Raw genomic sequence first — 6,387 nt, 5'->3', positions numbered from 1 at the left:
TAATTATTGACATCAACAATGGCGAGCTACTAGTTTATTTTTTGATTGAAAATTTTATAAATTAAAACGAAAACATTAAGAGGGGTTTTAATATAAAATTTCTCTAACTTGTACTAACATTTATCTTTTAAGAACTACAAGTCTTTCTATCCATGGATCGCTTTAACAGAATGTTAATGTTAATGCCATCTTCTTGATTTATAGTTATTATAAACAAATACAGTATTTATGTACGGTATGTTGAATGTATATATCCGTCTTATCTTTCCATTCCAACAACAATTTACAGAAAAATATGGCATATTTATAACACTCAGACACTCGAAGGACGCATTTTCCTGAGCTCTGTTATCGGTCTCTGATAACTCAGGCGCCAGCTGGAAGAGAAAACCTCCCAAATATGCCTAATGCACCAAAAAGAGAAAAGACTGTCAAGACTGAAGAAATGGAAGATTTGAAGTCTTCTATGCAAAAATTAGAGCTAAAATTAGAGGAAATTATGGCTGAATTCCTGAATTGTAGCAGAGCAGCTTGTAATCATTACGAAATCTGAATGTCAAAAATTGATATTCGATATTTTCTGCGTCCTATATGGTATACTGGGGACTGGTTTCAATAAGCTTCGGCTTCTCCCGTCAAGCCCTTTTCTTTTCGGGTTGAATTAATTGTAAACACATATAAATGCTTGGATTTGTCATGCCTGAAGGGAAAATACATAATATTTAATAGATGGTTTGAATTGCGATTAATTACGATTGATCTTTAAGATATGATTAACTGATTAAAAATGTTAATCGTTTGACAGCCTTACTTTTTTTGTTCATTTCATTGTTTTTTTTTTTTTTTTTTTATTGCTTCACAACTTTTATAGACAATGTTTTACCGGAAAACTCTTCATTTTAAAATCATGTATAGGAAAATCAATTACATGCAATGACACTTTTCGGTCACCGGGGGGGCATGGCCCTCTCCCTTAATCTTCACGTATGTACACATGTAGTATAAAGAGGAAAAACGTAAAGACTAGTGTAGCTCAAAGCAGGGGCGGACTGGGACCAAAAAGCAGCCCTGGACTTTGACTCAGCCCAGCCCACAAGAATCGCTGTACGAAGGGAAACAGACCCTCTAGGGGGGTCCGGGGGCATGCCCCCTGGGAGAATTATTATTATTTTTTTTTTACATTTTATTGTAAAATGCATCAATTTCGTGCACTTTGAGAGAAAATGAAGCGACTATGAAGAACTACACATTGCATTGTTATAGTACATATACAATATAGTTTATTATTTTCTTCGCAGTATGTTAGCCATTTTCTATCTGTGCCATCTTTGCGTATGAATACTCTTTGTACAGTCAGGTTTTTTGTCTTCTGAGGGTGGTAAGTAAACAATGTGTCTAGACTGTGACTGACTTGGGGCGCTCAAAGTACTACAAGGCTGAACTGGAATTGGATTCATCTTCTGCCCTAGCTCTGTGATCAACCTGAATAAACAAAGAATTTATATTTTTTAAAGCAAGTTTTATGTATCCAATTGATTATAATAGCACCTATCCCCCGTGTCTATACAATGACTTCAATGTTTATGCCATAATTAATCTTACCACACAAATAATAAATTTAAATGAAAATACAATAAACATTTGAAGACAAATCCTTTATACATAACCTTCATTGGGAAAAGTATTAACCAGAAAACAACGATATATAAATGATTAAAAATATATATCAATTTAGCTACCTAAACTTTAAAGTAAAACCATTCATTTCATTAATATTTTATATTTCTTATGAATTAATATTGCTGCTGCGTGTGCATTCGTTGTTTTAAAGCTAAAATATTTTTTTTGTAGGACTAGCATACTGTAACTTGACACGATTTAAAACGGGTACATGAACTAGCTGGCACTAACCCTATAATTGTCATTTATTTCATTTAAAATGGAGCTACCTGGTGGATAACAATTGTCAGTATACCGAGCAAATAAACCTCTTCATCCCTACTTACTTGCTCTGCGCTTGTTTTGGGGAGCTTCCACCAGTTTATCATTACCACCTGCTTCTCCGCGCCACCCTTCTCTTTTCTTTTTTTGCCACCACCATCCATATTGTGCATTAACGCTCGTCGCTATCAGATTGGCGGTGAACAGCCAGGCGCATTGCTGCCACCTGTCGGATAGGATGCGAACTGTACATAATCAGAGGATAGGGGGGATTAAAACAGTGATGTATAATGAATGGCGGCCACCGGCCGTCCAGGGCACCGGCCGTTCTGTGATCCTCCAGAAGCCACAGATTACCAGTCCGCCCCTGGCTCAAAGTAGCATAGTCAGAGTAGCGTTTCTTCTTCACAAGTCTACTCAAGTAAAAAGTATGACTTAAGAAGTACATGTTTCTCAAAAAGTTACTCAAGTAAATGTAACTGAGTAAATGTGACACATTACTACCCACCTCTGGAAACAAATCAGTATATTCGTGAGAAATGTAGCCCTGACCCCCGTTCACATAATCTGTTTGGTCTTATTAAACAGAACTGGTCCCCAACAAAAGGTGTACATGCAGGTTACACCGTTATAGCGTCCCTACCAAAGTTGGGACCAAACCTACGCCCTTGCAAACTACAAATGGATTCATCATGATTCAGAATGAAAATGTCTTCGACCTCCGATCATGGTGAAAATGAGGTTTCATACGCAGAGATTAAGGGGGGCGGAAAATTGAAATGGGGGGGGGGGGGGGGAGTTTAAACAGGTAAATATTTGAAAAAGAAAATCTAACACTCCTTGACGTCTGCGATTTTTACATCACGACCCTTGTTATATTACAGTGTTTCACCCATGAAATCCCCAAAGTGTCTGTGGCCATTCACAGCTGTGTATTTTTCCCGATCATATACATTTTGGCAATGCATTAAGAAAAAAATGAATAAAACTCGGACAAATATATACATTCAACATACAGAACATAAGTACTGTATTTGTTTATTATGACAATAAATCCTCAAGATGGCATTTACATTATTAACATTCTTTCTGTGAGAGGGATCCACGGATAGAAAGACTTGTAATTCTTAAAGGATAAATGTGACTTTGTATATTGTGACTAAATATTGCCATCTAGTGTATTTGTTGAGCTTTCAGTAAATGATACTGTAGCCATTTTAACTGTTCTGCCCAAATGCATGATGGGAAGTGCAACCATGACTGTGCGTAGTGGCACCAATTGATATATCTTCTCTGCGTTGGGAAATAACATAGGGTGTTAAAAAAAGATCCACTACCTTTGTTTCCCACATTGCTTCTCACGATATTTGTAATTGTTGAGAGAGGGATTTTAAGGCTTTAGCCAATTTAAAAAAATGCCCCAAAGACTGCCAAAATTCACTCTACTCATTTTACGCTGCCTTTTACTTCTATATATAGATAAAACGGCACCATTATAGATTGAACGCGACAATGTGTGAGTGGGTCGTGCAGCACATGCGGTAAATATATTAACGTGATTAATTTTTAAAAATTAATTACCGGCGTTAACGCGATAAATGTGATAGCGCTATTTTAAGCCAAAACTAAAGACTGTGGATGAGTGTAAGATACTTTGTCTGTAACGTTAAATACAATTAGAAAACGATTCAATGAAAATATATTTAAAAAAGGCATGTCTGATATTTTTTTGCCGATTCCGATACTTTGAAAATGACGTGATCGGACCCGATCGATCGGGATGCCAATCGATCGGGACATCTTTACTTGGTACTACATGCTATGCGGAGGTTTTGGATCAAAATAAGGTAAGTACGCGATAATATCTCGTTATAATCCTGGTGTCTTTAATTATGCTCTCATACTCTCACCTCGAGTTAGGGTTTAGGGCAGGGGTCCCCAAACTACGGCTCGCGGGCCGAATACAGCCCGCCTCCACATTTGGTCCGGCCAGAGAGCTTTTTTTTTCCCTCTCAATAGTGTTATTTCCTGTTTTTTTTCTGTGAAGAACCCAGAGAGGGTTATTTGGTTATTATGTTTAATTAGTAGTGTTATTATATATTATATAATCATTTTTATTTTGTTTACTTTTGTTCCGTGAAGAATCCCGAATGGGTTATTTGATTGTGGCTTTCTGAAAAACAAATTTTTACATTTAGGCACTCCTGCAATCGTCACACTTTTTCTGTTACAAACTGACCCTGGCCCCTCATCAGAGAAGGGAAAAGTTATGTGGCCCTGACAGGAAAAAGTTTGGGGACCCCTGGTTTAGGGGTTTAAATCTTTTAAAATGCCCTCCTGTTGAAAAGTTTTCCTCCCTCAGAAAATGGACATTTTAAGCTTTCCAATGATGTATCTCACATAAATATAGGACAGTTTTGAAATTTGGCCAAATTAGGGGTCTCAGAGCGGAACTTCAAGTCACCTGTTTTCCGCCATATACAAGTTTTAAAATGGGCCATTCATTGAAGATACGCCTTGCACCACATGACTACTTTGCTGCACGATGCCGCCTCAAGTTTTAACTTCATTTCAATATTAATGAATTAGAAAGTTTGTGTCATGTTTGTCCTCCTACAGAAACCATACGAAACAATAGATCCATTTCCTTCCCCGGTCTTTTTCTATTTTTAAACGTTTTTGAAAAAGCTCCAGGGAGCCACAAGGGCAGCGCTAAAGAGCCGCATGCGCCTCTAGAGCCACGGTTTGCTGACCCCTGGTAGGGACGATATAACAGCAAAACCTACATGTACACTTTTTGATGGGGACTGGACAGCAATAAGACCAAACAGATTGGGTGAACAGGGGTCAGGGCTACATTTCTCACAAACTAATTGATAGGCTAAATGATCAATGCAAAATAAATCCGTATATAAGCAGCTCAGAAGATGAATGATTTATATTTTCACGTGTATTGGTTCAGGTGATACACCATTCGATTCAAACTTTTTTTTTTTTTTTTTTCCCAAAAGCTACCAAAGAAACTTTTTGAAAACTTCCAGAATAAATGTCTGGATCAGTGGTTCTTAACCTGGGTTCGATCGAACCACAGGGGTTCGGCGAAGGTAAACAAACACAGGGCCCCATTTTCGTATGCTGATTCAATCGTGGCAAAGTGGCTTTTTAGACCAGGTTTTGGACTGGTTTGCTCCCAATTTACAGGCTTAATCAATTTCTTTAACTGCTAGTCATTGACCTGATGGGAGTTGGAACTGGTTTGCTCAGTGGAAGGTTGACTCCCAATTGGTATCATGGAATACAAGAGACCAATGGGCAGCGTGGTCTCAAATTTTGACCAGTTTATAAAACATGCTGTCAAAATGAGAATTTTGAACAGGAATTTGCTAAATTATTAGCTTGCTAGCTTAGATATATTGGTTTTGAATTTGAATAAAATTGCTTTATACAATTCTGAAGGGTTCGGTGAATCCACATGTGAAAGTTGTGGGGTTTGGTACCCTCAGCAAGGTGAAGAACCACTGATCTAGATTTTATTAGCAAATTTAAATTGCAATATTTGAATAAATTATATTTACATAATACATGATTTCTTAACTATTCAGGAATGCAACAAAATAAATGTCTTAAGACAACTCAACATTGTCTGTCTAAACCAGTACTTCTCAAATAGTGGGGCGGGCCCAGAGCGATGCTGGGGGTGGCGCATGTGACCTTGGGGAACATACATTTTTGTTTTACTCGAATAAAGTGTAATGGCACGTCCACTCAGTGGGTGGCAGTTTCACACTTATTTTAACTGTGTGCGCAGTATTTTTGAACAAAACACGAGCACACAGCAAAGAGCTCTGGGGATAAGAAAAGCTTAGACAAGGAAATATGACGAAGCATATGTAGCATTTAGCTTTTGGCTTTGACTTTAGTACAGTGGGAGAGGAGGAAAGACCAGACGGTTTACTTTCGCAGCGGACAGCAGGAATTTTTTCAGCGAGTGCCAAATATTGCCAACATTTCTCCCGCTTTATAAATGTTAGATCGGTAAACCAGCGAGCACTGTCAGCATCATATAAGGTGGCATACCAAGCTGCTCAGTGCAAAATAACCCCATACCATAGCAAAGGATCTAATCCTGCATGCAGCAAAAATACTGTCCCTCTCCAATTACACTGTCCTTTTGCTGTGTTAATTTTTGTTTTTTCGGTCTAATTGTTCGACATACTGTCCTAATGAGTTAATGTCGCTAATCAATTTGAATTTATTATCATATATTGATTTTATTAAATTTAGTTTTTCAGCATCAAACGGTCAAAAATGTATCGTGTATTTTTATAGAATGGATGTGTTTGTTTTTTTTTCTACACTATTGTAAATTGATCTATTGACTTTTTACCTCGATTAGGATTATCCGAAAAAATAGCACAGGCAGCAAATAAATTGTGCAGTAAATAC

Source organism: Corythoichthys intestinalis, chromosome 17 (genome assembly GCF_030265065.1).
Source record: "Corythoichthys intestinalis isolate RoL2023-P3 chromosome 17, ASM3026506v1, whole genome shotgun sequence".
In the NCBI taxonomy this organism is placed as follows: domain Eukaryota; kingdom Metazoa; phylum Chordata; class Actinopteri; order Syngnathiformes; family Syngnathidae; genus Corythoichthys; species Corythoichthys intestinalis.
Note: the sequence above shows the minus strand (reverse complement) of the source record.